The sequence below is a fragment of the Rhinoderma darwinii genome, chromosome 2 (assembly GCF_050947455.1).
Source record: "Rhinoderma darwinii isolate aRhiDar2 chromosome 2, aRhiDar2.hap1, whole genome shotgun sequence".
Taxonomy (NCBI): Eukaryota; Metazoa; Chordata; class Amphibia; order Anura; family Rhinodermatidae; genus Rhinoderma; species Rhinoderma darwinii.
Genome location: NC_134688.1, coordinates 66,079,306 through 66,094,756, shown reverse-complemented (window position 1 = coordinate 66,094,756; position 15,451 = coordinate 66,079,306). Strand labels below are relative to the sequence as shown.

Here is a 15,451-nt window from a genome sequence, read left to right as displayed (position 1 = left end):
ATGTTATTCAATGAGGCTATTCACATGGGCGTATAGAATTTGTGCGTATTTTAAAAACGCAGCATCCACTACTTCTATCCATATTCCATATTGTTGGAAAACGCGCATTGAAGTCTATAGAAAGAGATTATAGTATGGATGTATTCGTATTTGGTCCGTATGTCATCTGTTTTTAGAAGGGGCTGTCTTATGTCATTGCATTTTTTCCCTACAAGACTTCCCATCAGTAATATGGATCTGTAATACTGATACTGAAGGGTGTCCGTAGCCAATAGAAATGAATGGGTCCGTAATTACTGTCAGTAATTACTGTCCGTAATTACTAATGAAAAATACGGTCGTGTGTATGGGGCCTTAGGCCAGGTGTTTCTTTGTGGTACTCCGCCATTAGGAAACATTTTTCCCTCTGACGGATGATTTTTCCATTGACCAGTAGCAGAGTTACACAAGTGGAAAAAAAAATTCCCATCATGTAACTCTGCTACCTGTCAATTGAAAAGTCATCCACCACCGGGTCTCCCTCTTGACTTTCATTGTTCTCAGCCTTTTGGTTTGTCCTGCAGCTTCCGCCGTGATGAGCAAATGTTATACCCAAGTTTAGAGAGCAACAGTGAGAATATGCTCTTGTTATTTGATGAAGGATCTGGCCGTGATTTGATGCGCTTATGTAGGATATTGGGCGGGGTTAGGGGCATGGCTTAAAAATGTCCTTATTTTCCAAATTCAATAGTTGGGAGGTATGCAAGACTGGTTCAGGTAATAGTGGCTTTAACAAGTTTAGGGCTGTGGAAAAACATCCAAGACGCCACCTCGGTTAGGATGATTAACAGCAGCGAGGACGTTAACAGTGTAGCTATGTTGCGTCCTGGGGGGGGGGGGGTGCTTAGCATATAAAGTGTGGCTGCTCCTGCCTAAAGTGGTTCAGTGTGTGGGCAACCCCCATAGAGAGAACAGGCTGCTGTGCTGTGAGCTGCTGTTAGTACCGAGCAGCAAGAGTGAGGGACCCGAGCTTTAGTGGGTCCCGGGGGAATTGGCAGGTGACGGGTAGGAGCCTGTCCGTGTATGAGTGTGACGCAGTGTATTGCCTGTGGATGGGCAGGAGCCTCTCCGTGGAGCAGTCATTAACAGCCTTAGAGGCCGAGAGGAAAGCCTGAAGATTAAATAGAACTTCCCCTATATCAGGGGGGAGTGCCGAGACTTTGTCCTATCGAGTAATGAGCCGACCATTTAAGCCTGCCTGAACCAAGTTAAAATGTTGCTAAAGAGACTTTCTGTTGCTGTGGTCGTGTGTTAGTGCAACACCGACCTTTGTTTTGGCATCATCATGGTCTTCATTACATCTTTCCGCATCCACCCTGCACATTGGCCCTTACACCACCTTGGCTTACAATACAGGGGGCAGCCATCTTGCCTGAGCTGCTTCTGTACATTGAACATAGAATAACTCAGTCAGAAAACAACCTATTCAGTTCTATGGGAGAGTGTTGTGGGCATGCTTGGTGAGCTATGCAGAGGTCACTGTGCAGGGAGGGGGAGGAAGAAGTGAGCCGCCCCCTTTGTCAATGATGTGATCCTATTTTATCTGCCTCCAGCTGCTTAATCCAGGTTTTATGTTTACTTATAATCCTGCCTGTGATGATAATGAGATGACTCCTGAGAAGTGATCTCTACAGAACAGGAAGTGTCAGTCTCTTGTGAGGCTTAGCGGACTGAGTGAAAACTGCAATATTTCAGTATTTATTTATTTTGAATATAGACAGTGTTATGAGGGGAAAAAAATCACCGCCAAATATTAATAAAAAAAATATGTTTAAACTTGATTTAAACATTAAGTCATTTTCTGACAGTACATATAGCCTTTAAATTGCCCTTGTAAAGGAAGGGTTCACAATAATAACATTACATAACAGAATTTCTCGGAGTGCAATTCCCTAATATCAGGGAATGGCCAGACGTGACGGAATTGCTCTGGAATTCCGCTGTGGCCAGTCAGCTGCGGAAATTCGCAGCGGACATTTTCTCTATTGCTTTCCACAGCTTTTTAGTTAGGTTCGTGCACACGTTGCGGAAAACTCCGCTGCGGACCATAGGCTGGGGTGCGGAATTTGGTGTCCGCAGCATACTCTGGCTGTTGCGGACGTGTAGCGGACTTGTTGCGGACTTATTGCGGAATTTCTCCATTGACTTCAATGGAGATTCAAAATTACGCAATGAAATCCGCAGATGTTATGTGTGTTGCGTTGCGTATTGCTTTTACGACCTATGTATTTCTAGGTCTATAGCCAGACTGAGACCCCATGCACACGAACGTAAAAACGCCCGTTATTACGGCACGGGCAGGCCCATAGAAGTCTATGGGGCTCCCGTAATTACGGGTGACTACGTGTGTGCACCTGTAATTACGGGAGCGTTGCTAGGCGACGTCAGGAGATAGTCACTGTCCAGGGTGCTGAAAGAGTTAAACGATCGGCAGTAACTGTTTCAGCACCCTGGACAGTGACTACCGATCACAATATAGATCAACGTGTTAAAAAAATAGAAGTTCATAGTTACCCAGAACTCCCTGCTTCTTCCCCCAGTCCGGCCTCCCGGGATGACGTTTCAGTCCATGTGACGGCTGCAGCCAATCACAGGCCAATCACAGGCTGCAGTGGTCACATGGACTGCCGCATCATCCAGGGAGGTCGGGCTGGATGTCGAAAGAGGGACGCGTCACCAAGACAACGGCCGGGTAAGTATGAATTTCTTTTACTAGGGAAAAGGCTGCCCCTTCTCTTTATCCTGCACTGATAGAGAGAAAGGAAGTACTCTTCACCTGAATACGCAACGGCTAGTCCGCATCAATTTGCTGCACATTTTAGGCAAAGCCGCAACAGAATCTGCAACGCAGATTATGTGCGGCATTGATGCGGACAGTGTCTGCAGAAACACGCCACGTCTGGCCATGCCCTCATAGTTGTAGTGGCTCCATAGCAGAGCTTCACTTTAACAGTGGTGGCATATATTTATGGAATATTCTAATAAACTGAAAATATTAATGATGTCCAGCTTTCAGATGGGCTTCTTCAGGGAATACCCTGCTCTCTGATATTGTGCAAGTGTCACTATAGAAGCATTGCACCATTTGAGTTATTTTATCAAGCAGCCACAAGTAGTCTTCTTCTCCAGCTATCACTCTGCTGCCTTTTTCAGTTGTTTCTGGCACCAGTACAGCTGGAAAGGAAGGTGAATGTGAGAGAACTTCCAGACCTTTCTTATTTTCCATATTAAATCAAGAACGAGTTCTCATTGTTCTAGTATTCACATCTACTATTGTATTTTTACCCTTCGATACTTCTTTAAAAACAGATGTTTGGCATGTAAGGACTGCTCAAACACTGTTCCCCACCATAAATCTCGCTCTATATAATGCACACACACAAACACACTACCGGGAATTTTTATTGTAAAGCCAGATGTGCCTATATGAGGGAAGCATCACGTATAAGGAATAAATGTAGTACACAATGTAGTAAGGCGCTCCTCTCCTGAAGATCTTCTACAAATCACGAAATTATTCTTTAAAATACTGTGGGGAATTTACTGACCTTTCTTTGCTAGTATTCTGGGGTAAAAATGTAGCAAAAATCACAAATTTGCGTTGAAAATTTCAATTTTTGGGCATATTACTCCAATCGGGCAAATTTCGGAAAAACGCTTAAGAAAAGAGGTCAGGGCCATTGCAGCTTTGAAAATGTATTAAAATGAAAACTGGCACTCTGTGGGGCGTAGCAAGGTAAAGATCTGTGCCAGGCCCCATACTTGCTCCCCTTACCTGATCAGCCTACCCCCCACCCTTCCTCATCCCCATCAAACAATTAAAAAAAATGTAAAATAAGTATTATTACCTCACAGTTCCTTTTCGCTTCTCCCCACAGTGTCCCCTTAGGCTCTCTCAGCATGTTGTGACTCATACAAGGTATTGACGCCAAGCAGAGTCAGGACGTTGTATATTATGCAGCACTTAGGACGCTGGATATAAGGCCCTGACGCTGCTCGGTGTCAGTACCTTGTACGAGCGGCAACATGCTGAGGGACATGGTGGTGAGAAGAGGAGCAGTGGGGTGAGTATACATATTTTTTTATTTTATGTTTGATGGGTGAGGGGAATGGATGTGCACAGCTGGGTTCATTATGCAGCCATTTTTGGGCTTTTCATCTTCGTTTTTTCCTCCTGACCTTCCAAAAATCATAACTTTTTTTTATTTTTCCATCGATGTAGCCGTATGAGGGCTTGATTTTTGCGGGACGAGTTGTTGTTTTTCATGGCACCATTTATTATACTATATAATGTACTAGGAAATGGAAAAAAATTCTTTGTGGAATGGAATGGGAAATAAAACAGAAATTCCTCCATTGTTTTTTGGGTTTCGTTTTACTACTTTACAAAGAAAAAACAAATTGTTAAAAACAAAATAATTTTTTTCCGTTTGATTGGTATGAGGGCTTATTTTTTGCGGGAGGAGATGTAGTTTTTTTTAGGGTGTAATTGTGAGTTTGATACATTTTTGTTAATTTTTTTGTGGGGGATAGTGTGACCAATTTTTAACGGCATTCACCGTGCGGGTTAAGTAATGTTAATTTTTTTTATAATGCTTTAGAGGTAAAATGGAAATAGTTTGTTTTTTTGTGTACATAAAAAAACATTTATTTTATTTTACTCTTTTTATTAGTCCACTTAGGGGACTTGGACCAAACTAATGTATTGCAGGATATCGTGATTCTGATAGTATCCAATTAAGCTTTGTCAGAGGCAGGACTTAATAGCAGTACAGAAATGGCAAACCTGTGTGCCTTCATTAGGCCCCCAGGCTGCCATGCCAACCATTAGCACCCCACAATCGCGTTGCGGGGGTAGATAGGCTGTCAGAAGGGGTCGCCCTTCTCTTTCTAAAGCCTTAAATGACGCAGTCACTATTGACCACAACATCTAAGGGGTTAAACGATGTGAAGTGTCGGCTGTAACATACAGCCGATACCCGCGTAGTCTGAAGCTGGCTCAGCTCTCCATACTTGCCCTACCTGGCTATGACTTAAGTATATGTCATACGTCAGGAAGGGGTTAAGAAGTGTTTTGCCTCTTAATAAATGTGTTGCATCTTACTCCAACAAATTGTTTATTAACCCTTTCAAGACCAAGCTCATTTTGGCCTTCAGGACCAGCCCCATTTTTTCCAAATCTGACATGTGTAGCCATATGTGGTAATAACTCTGGAATGCTTTTGCCTATCCAAGCGATTCTGAGATTGTTTTCTCGTGACATATTGTACTTTATATTAGTGGAAAAATGTGGTCAATAAATTCATTGCTTATTTGTGAAAAACACCAAAATTTAGAGAAAATTTGCAAAAATTATGATTTTTCTAATTATAAACGTATCTGCTTGTAAAACAGACAGTAATACCACACAAAATAGTTACTATTTCACATATTCCATATGTCTATATTTGCATCGTTTTTTGAACATTATTTTATTTTTCTAGGACGTTACAAGGCTTAGTACTTTACCAGCAATTTCTCACATTTTCAAGAAAATTTCAAAAGGCGATTTTTACAGGGACCAGTTCAGTTCTAAAGCGGCTTTGAGGGCCTTATGTACTAGATAGACCCCATAAATCACCCCATATTAAAAAGTGCACCCCTCAAAGTATTCAAAACAGCATTCAGAAAGTTTCTTAACCCTTTAGGCGTTTCACAGGAAATAAAGCAATGTAGAGGGGAAATTGAAAATTTTTTTATTTTTTTTTTGCTGCAATTCATTTGTAATACATTTTTTTCTGTAACACAGAAGGTTTTACCCGAGAAATGCAACTCAATATTTATTGCCCAGATTCTGCAGTTTTTAGAAATATCCCACATGTGGCCCTAGTGTGAAAATGGACTGAAACACAGGCCTCAGAAGCAAAGGAGCACCTAGTGGATTTTGTGGCCTCCTTTTTTTAGAATATATTTTAGGCACCATGTCAGGTTTGAGGAGGTCTTGTAGTGCCAAAACAGTGGAAATCCCGCAAAAGTGACACGGTTTTGGAAACTGCACCCCTCAAGGAATTTTTCTAGGGGTATAGTTAGCATCTTGACCCCACAGGTCTTCTGCTATATTTATTGGAGTTTGCCTGTGAAAGTGAAAATCTACTTTTTTTCTGAAAAAATATTTAAAAAAAAGATATTTGCAAGGAATAAAGACTAAAAAGCACCCCAAAACTTGTAAAGCTACTTCTCTCGATTACAGCAGTACCCCATATGTGGTACTAAACTGCTGTTTGGACCCACGGCAGAGCTCAGAAGGGAGGGAGCGCCATTCGGATTTTGAAGCGCAGATTTTGCTGGATTGGTTTTCAGTGCCATGTCGCGTTTGCAACGCCCTGGAGGGAGCAAAACGCTGGAAACACCCCAAAAGTGACCCCATTTTGTAGACTACACCCCTCAAGGAATGTTTCTAGGGGTATAGTTAGCATTTTGAACCCACAGTTTTTTTGCTGAATTTTGTGGAATTAGGCCGTGAAAATGAAAAAACATAGAAATGTTTAATTTTTACAATGAATAAAGGAGAAAAATCACTCCAAAATTTGTAAAGCAATTTGTCCTGATTACAGCAATACGCCATATGTGGTAATAAACTGCTGTTTGGACCCACGGCAAGATTCAGAAGGGAAGGAACAATATTTGGCTTTTGGAACTCAAATTTAGCTGGAATGGTTTTCGGGTGTCATGTCGCATTTGCAAAACCCCTGAGGTACCAAAACAGTGGAAACCTCCCAAAAGTCCCTTTAGGGGACTGGAACGAGCGATCATTAGGTCGCTGGTACAATACACTGCAGTACTAATGTATTGCAGTATAATATAATTTTTACAGGCTCCTGTAACAGCGCGATCGCTGTTCCTGTCCATTAGTCCCGGGTGTCAGCTGTAATACACAGCGGACACCTGCAGAATATGGAGCGGGCGCAGCGCATGAGCCCGCTCCATATATAACCCCCCGCACCACGACTATGCTATTAAGTCGTGGTGTGCGAAGGCATTAATGCGCAGCGGATGGTGCAAAGTGAAAATTTAAATTTTCCACAGATATGCCATTTTAACGCACAATATGTTGTGCCCAGTTTGTGCCACTAAAGACAAATACCTCATACAATGTTGAGCGGGTTCTCCCGGATATAAAATATCATATATGTGGACGTAAGCTGGTGTTTGGGCACGCTGCGGGGCTCAGAAGGGATGGAGCGCCATTTGGCTTTTGGAGCGCAGAGTTTGCTTGGTAACTGTTCTGTTTGGGGTTTTGCTGGTATTTCAGGTTTATGATGTGGGGGTATGTGTAAATTGGGCAGAGTGCATCAGGACATAATAAGAGGGTATAATAATTCGGTAAATAAATAATAATCTGCAGATATGTGGCCAATTTCCCACTGTTAAATGGCGCCCGATCTTATCAGCTTTTGGACACTGCACAATTTCTGTCTCTATATTCTGAGAGCCAGAACTTTTTTTTATTTTTTCTTCACTGGAGCCGTGCGAGGACTTATTTGTTGTGGGACAATCTGTAGTTTTCATTGGTACCATTTTAGGGTACATGTGATTTTTTTTATCACTTTTTATTAGATTTTTTTGGCAAGCAAAGTGACAAAAAAACGAATTCTGACAATGTTCTTTGTCTTTTTTTTTTTACACTTTTCACCGTGCGCTATAAATGACATTTTACTTTATTCTGCGGGTCGATACGATTACGGTGATACCAGATGTATATAGTTTTTTTATGTTTTGTGGCATTTGCGCAATAAAATCACTTTTCTATAAAATTATTTATTTTTTGTGTCACCATATTCTGAGAGTTATAACTTTTTTATTTTTCAGTCAAAAAAGCTGTGTAAGGGCTTGTTTTTTTGCGGGACGGGTTGTCGTTTTTATTGGTACTATTTTGGGGTACATGTGACTTTTTGATCACTTTTTATTCTATATTTTTGGAGGGTTGATGACCAAAAAAATAGTGATTCTGACATTGTTTTTTAATTATTTTTTTTGCGCTGTTCACCGTGCGGGAAAAATAATATTATAGTTTTATAGTTTGGGTCGTTACAAACGCGGTGATACCAAATATGTGTACTTTTTTTTAACATTTTCATTTTTTTTCTATAATAAAAGACTTATTATAGGAAAAAAAGCATTTTTTGTTTTTGTAACTTATAACTTGTTTTTACACTTTTATAAAACATTTTTATTACTTTATTTTTTACTTTTTACTTGTTTTACTTGAAGACTGGCAGCACTGATCGCTGCTATAATACATTACACTACCTAGGTAGTGTAACGTATTATAAACTGTCAGACGGCTGGTTCTCATAGGCTGCTGTGCATGGCAGACCCGGGGGCCGTTGTATGGCCCCCGGTTCTGCCTTATAACCGACTGCAGCACCCGCAATCGGTCCCCGGGAAAGTTTGTTGTAGCAAAAACTTTCCCCTTTGTTGTAGCAACAAACTTTCCAGTTCGTTGCTACAACAAGCTTTCCCTGCGATCACATGACCGGGACCTGAACCAATTAGGTCCCAGTCATGTCTCCGGGACCAGAGGCAGGGGTTAACAGCGCGATCCGGGTATCAGCGCTACACTGAGACACCCGGATCGCGCTTTTAACACCCACCGTGAATTCACGTCGGCACTGCACAGAGCACAGCAAATGCCGACGTGAATATACAGTGGGCGGTTGGGAAGCGGTTAAGACTGGCATGTGAAACACCTGTATAAGGGCATGCCCACACGTGGCGGATTTCCTCCGCAACTGTCCGCATCAATGCCGCACAGAATCTGCGTTGCAGATTCTGCGGCGGATCTGCCCAAAATGTGCAGTAAATTGATGCGGACTAGCTGCTGCGGACTGCGGTAAAAGTGCTTCCCTTCTCTCTATCAGTGCAGGATAGAGAGAAGGGACAGCACTTTCCCTAGTGAAAGTAAACGAATTTCATACTTACCGGCCGTTGTCTTGGTGACGCGTCCCTCTTTCGGCATCCAGCCCGACCTCCCTGGATGACGCGGCAGTCCATGTGACCGCTGCAGCCTGTGATTGGCTGCAGCCGTCACTTAGACTGAAACGTCATCCTGGGAAGCCGGACTGGAGACAGAAGCAGGGAGTTCTCGGTAAGTATGAACTTCTATTTTTTTTACAGGTTGCTGTATATTGGGATCGGTAGTCACTGTCCAGGGTGCAGAAACAGTTACTGCCGATCGCTTAACTCTTTCAGCACCCTGGACAGTGACTATTTACTGACGTCTCCTAGCAACGCTCCCGTAATTACGGGAGCCACATTGACTTCCTCAGTCTGGCTGTAGACCTAGAAATACATAGGTCCAGCCAGAATGAAGAAATGTCATGGCAAAAAAGCAAGACTCATCCTCAGCACACATGACATGTGCATGACATCTGCGGACTTCATTGCGGAATTTAGAATCTCCATTGAAGTCAATGGAGAATTTCCGCAATGAGTCCGCAACCAGTCCGCCACTGGTCCGCAACATCCATTGTATGCTGCGGACACCAAATTCCGCACCGCAGCCTATGCTCCGCAGCGGAATTTTCAGCCTCGTCTGAACGAAGCCTTCTAAAAAGAAGTGAAAGGCAATGGGCAAACGGGTCCGCTGCGGATTAACGCTGCGGAGTGCCCGCAGCGAAATTCAAGAGCAATTCCGCCACGTGTGGCTTTGCCCTTAGGCTGGATTTACACGAGCGTGTGCGTTTTGTGCGCGCAAAAAAAACATGGCGTTTTGCGCGCGCGAAAGGTACTTAACAGCTCCTTGTATCATCACCATATGATGCGTGGCTGCGTGATTTTCGCATGATGACACTCTGTTTACACTCGCGTGGTGCTTTTCTGTTTACATTCATACTTTTTACTGCTGTTGCGCGAATCACGCACGTCACACGGAAGTGCTTCCGTGTGCTGAGCGTGATTTTCACGCACCCATTGACTTCAATGGGTGCGTGCTGCGCGAACAACGCACAAATATAGGACATGTCGTGCGTTTCACGCAGCGGACACACGCTGCGTGAAAATCACGGACTGTCTGAACGGCCCCATAACATAGGTCCGTGCGAGGCGTGTGAAAATCACGTGCGTTGCACAGACATATTACACGTTCGTCTAAATAAGCCCTCAGTAAATCTCCCGCATGTCTCGGTGTAATATAGATTTAGCCTGTGAATGGCACTTTATCAGAGCAAATATAGCCCAGTGAAAGACCTATCAACTAGATCAACTGGTAGCATTCACAGGCCTAAATATTTATTGGCATGGACTATTTATTAGCATGGAGTTATAGGGAAATAAGTAAAACAAACAAACTATTTTTTGAATATATTTATTATAATGATATAACATGCAGTTACGTAACATATTTGTTGTTGAAGTTTAATAATAACAAGGAGTAATAAGCCTTATCTTCCCCCTCTGCTCTCGTCCTTGTGCACTGTCGCAGGTCAGGCAGTCGATAGTAGTCAACAGTCTGAAAAAAAATCCAGGGACACTGGGGGCAGAGTTGAGTTCAGAGAATGGGGGAGGCCTCAACAGAGTTGTGCATGGTGCGGAGTGCTAGATTCCTGCTCATATGCCCTGCCCCCCCCCCCCCACACATACAAAACTGAAGGAGCCAGTCACCAGAAAGTACCTGTGTATGACAGAAATAAAGTGCACTAGGGTGCAAGGAGTGTGGGGGATCCTGTTAAATGAAGTGGTCAGGTTCTCAGGAATAATGTAAAGGAGTCAGATTATGGCATGTGATAGGCCTGCCTTAAAAGATGTGATTTCAGGGCACACTTAAAACTGTGTGAGTGAGAGTAATAAGTTTAAATTGTAATCTAAAGGGAATGGGCAACCAGTGCAGTGACTGGCACAGAGTAGAGGCATTGGTGTAGCGGTTGGTCAGAAAGATGTCAGGCTGATGCAGTTAGGTATATAATTGGGTATCAACATAGTATAGATGGTACGGGAAGCTAAATCTGTTGATGGTTTGCCCAATAGGGCCTGTGCATAGAGAAAAGAGAAGAGGACTTGGGACTGAACCCTGAGGGACCCCAACAGCAAGGGGAAGAGGAGAAGATGAAGTAGAACCAGCAAATGTTGCACTGAAGGAGTGGTCAGAGAGATAGGAAGAAAACAAAAAGAGAGCAGTATCCTCAATGCCAATAGAGTGGAGCAAATTTAGTAAGAGTTGGATGTTAATAGTGTCAAACTATCCAGGGAAATCAATAGAGAATAGTTTAAATCATTAAATGTAACCATCATGAGATCATCCGATCCGAATTTTGGCTGTTTCCACAGAAAGAAACTCAGTGCTCTCTGACCCGAGGCTCAGACTCCACACATCGATCCCACATCCCAGATCTCACAATTAATTTAGACCCTAGTTTCAGATACCACAGTGATCTTAAACCCCTGTCTTAGACACCAGACAGATCCCACAGTGATCTGAGACTCCACACACACGTCACTAAGTGGTATAGATGGGTCTAATGCAGAGTGTCACACTAGAACTGCATCAGACAGCGGTAGGTAAAACTTGTGCACCCACGAGCTCACAGTATTCAGCAGTACTAGTGTATTGGGACCTGTGGAAGTAAATCTTATCCACTGTAGCAGAGGGGGGAGATGTAAGGAGATCTTTTTCACAGGATCTGAGGGACTATGTACCACTTCGCCAGCAGTTTAGAATTGATTTCCTGATATCTTCAAGTAGGCGGATGTTTTCTTTGCTAGTATTAAAATTTTGTATTTTTCTTCTTAAACCAGCTTGTTAGGAAATTCCTTTACTATTTAGATAGAAAGGGTAAGAACCAGTAAAACGGTCAGCCATCTGTAAATCATGGAGAGTGATAGTCACATTGGACCCTGAAAGGAGCAGAGGGTCTCATAAGGAGTAAGAGAGCAGGTGTAACAAAGTGATTTGGGTAAAAATTGTAGGAAATATTTGAGTTGCAAGGTGTGCCCGTGGTCTAAGCCAGGGAATTCAGGGGGATTAGAGACTTCCACACCAGTAGCCCACTTTAAGAAAGGTCACACCTGAAACCTTTCCTGTCAGAGCCATGTACCACATAAAATTCCTGTTGGGAAGTCAGGATTTCCCAGAATAGGGTATAAAAGAGCGGGGAAGGGCAATAAAGAGCTCGCAGAGAAAAGAGGGCATGTGAGTCTTAGCATGGAACCAATGGTGAGTTGAGAATGGAGAGGAGGAAAAGCTATCTGTGACTATGGTAAGTTATGGAGAGGGATCTTGGTGAAGGCTTGTTCCACCTGGACCCATCTCTTCTGTCTAACAATAATCTAAAAAGGAGTCAATATACCACTGGTTACTATAAAACGTATACATTTTATTGTGTACAAATACATAAAAGCTATTACATAAAAAAGTTGCAGAGATTATAGCGACCACAGTGTGTAAAGATGGAAGCCAGACAGCATAAGGCATCATTTACACGAGCGTAATATACGCGCGTGTGATGCGCGTGCTTTTCACGCATGTCGTACGCACCTATATTACTCTATGGGGCAGTGCAGACAGTCCGTGGGTTTTGCGCATCGTGAGTGCGCTGCGTAAAACTCACGACATGTTCTATATTTCAGCGTTTTTCGCGTATCACGCACCCATTGAAGTCAGTGGGTGCGTGAAAACCACGCAGGTCGCATGGAAGCACTTCAACAGCTGTCAAACTCTGAATGTAAATAGGAAAGCACCACGTGCTTTTCTGTTTACAAACATCTAAACGGAGTGTCATAATGATGGCGGCAGCGCGAAAATCACGCAGCCGCGCATCATACACTGATGTCACACGCAGCTGTTAAGTGCATTTTGCGCATGCAAAACGCTGCGTTTTTTTGCGTGCGCAAAACGCACACGCTCGTGTAAATCAGGCCTAAGTCTGAAATGATAATATGCATGTAATACATATATGGCAAGAAACGAGGATATGGATGTATAAATACAAAATGTATATAAGAGCTTTACTTGAAATACTGATAGGGGAGTCACTTATGTGATAGCCCAGGTAAAGCTCACAAACATATGATTAGATGTGTTAGTAGCACATGTCAGGCCATCACCCACCAAACACAAGGTATGGTAGGTGAAGTAGCTGGACAAATCCAGTCACATAAACACAGAGGTTCAAAATACAACATATCCTGAATACCAAATAACAGTCTTACCCATGGCACAGGGTCCGGCTGTCTGGTGTCACACCCTAACACACTTTTCGGCGGAAGTCTTCATCTGGGGGTCCATCTCTTCTGTCTACACTAATCCAATACTCTGCTCAGGTGAGCTGCGACCTGGTATCTGTAGGAATCTGAAAGAGCTATTTCCCCTGAACTTTTGTGCATAGTCAGTATAGAACAGGCGATGTGCAGAGAACCAGGGTGCCAGACAGGCCAAGTAAGGGTAAGATATTCAATTTAATAATATTAGAGCGTTCAAACCATAAAAAAAATTCTAACGAGTTTTCCAGCTTTGTCATGGGTGCCAATTGAGCTCATCCCATCCCTGTGTTCAAATAGTGTTACTAAACAGACATTATAGCATATATCTTCCTACACAATTGTACCTTTAGGTCATATATCATGTTCCTAACATATGGTAACATATAAGTCAGCTGATAAATTATTCTAGTTCTGTGCAAGCAGCTGCGATTATTTTGATTAGATTCCATCTATGTTAACAAGGATTTCCTGTATTATGTTGAGATTCTGCTGTTCGTTTTCCCATATAAAACTGCAAAAGTGACACAATCTCTAAATCTAGATGACATCATATACAGTTACTGTTTATGAGTATATGTAACCAGGGGGTAAGGATGCTGAGACCTATTATAAATGATTCAATAGTAACTCAGTTATACAGGGTAGAGCAGCACATACCCCTTTTGATTTTTTTGGTGCAAGTTCAAGTGACACAATGTCACAAGAATATTGTATGGGTAAGTAATACAGTCAAGAACAAAGATAAAAAAAAACTAAAAAAAAACCCTCCGTAATATTCTTAATTTTACAATTCTGCACTGGTCTACTGTCGCTGGTCTTCTACGCTTTGGTGTGATGACTAGGCCACAGTGACAATGTGTCTATAGTAATGTCACATCACATGACCACATAATCCAATGGCTGCCTGGAATGTTACAACCCTATGAACGAAACTTCACTGTGGTGAATGTCACCATACAGCTTTTGGACATCGCAACTGTATGATATGTTACTTTGAATCTGATCCCCTATAAAGATATAGGTTGCAGTTTTTACATGTAGAGCTGAAGCCCCCTAATGCCCTAGGCCCTTGAGCAGTGCCCCTATGGACATATTTTTTTCAACCTAGTTCCATAGGTTCCATAGATGTATGTACATTAAGCTCAGACGACTGAGCACATGTAGTGCCCTCACATTTACAGGTAATGTATTATGTTACAATTTGTCTGTGTGTATGTGATATTTACTTAACAGTTTATATCATTCTACGAATGTATTATATTCCATATTCTTAAGGGGAACCTGTCACCAGCATTTCACCTATTAAACCAGCAATACCTGGTGGAAGTGGAACAATCATTTATATGTAACCTATAATTATCTTCTAAGTAGACTCTGTACCTTCAGTATTCAGGTTTTTTAGTGTTCCTGTTCCATATGCTAATGAGCATCAGTCATATCTTTGTTCAAAAAAAATTATATCTTCATTCCTCAAGCCTTTCCGAGTTTACCCCGCCTCTTTACTTTTTGATTGACAGCTCCTCGCCTCCCCCCAGCACACATGAAATCACGTGCTTGCACATCGATGTCCTGTTCTGGTGCATGCGCACAATGGGTCACCCTAGCGGCGCATGTGCAGTAACTAGATTTGAGGCCTGGATGAAGTAGGGAAGGGTATCGGACCATACATGACGGATGAGTAGATTTTGGCATTCAGGGCGGGCCAATTATCAGCGGTGTGCGGGCATAAGAAGAGGAACGAACGAGACCGCCGGATTGTTACAATAAAAGGCACAAAATGTTTGCAGACCGTTATTTACGGTCGGCGGAGTTTAGGAGAGGGGATAACGGCAATGAACTTTTGACAGCAGTGGCCAGTGAGGGGTGAGTAGAGTTCAATAGGTAAAATGCTAGTGACAGGTTCCCTTTAAGTACAAACAGCATGTCAATATAAAACCCCTTATGTAGCCACAGTCACCTAGATCAGATCTCAGGGTCCGGATTTTGACAGAGTTGCATATAAAGAGGTGTATATGATGTGTAATTATTTACACATCTCAAAACCCAAGATGTATCGAGCGAGATGTTAAACAAACATGTAAAAAAACCTATACCTCTGACAGATGCCTCGAATAGATGCCATCCGTCAGCTATCCGTCACCCATAGAATCCTTTGTAAAAAAAAATTATAGGTTTA

At 42.5% G+C, this 15,451-nt stretch overlaps 1 protein-coding gene across 1 annotated transcript in view; it reads left to right on the top strand.

The window, feature by feature from the left end:
- STARD13 (StAR related lipid transfer domain containing 13) overlaps positions 1-15,451 on the top strand; it is a 191,735-nt gene that overhangs the window by 26,852 nt on the left and 149,432 nt on the right. The gene's annotated exons all lie outside the window — the stretch shown is intronic.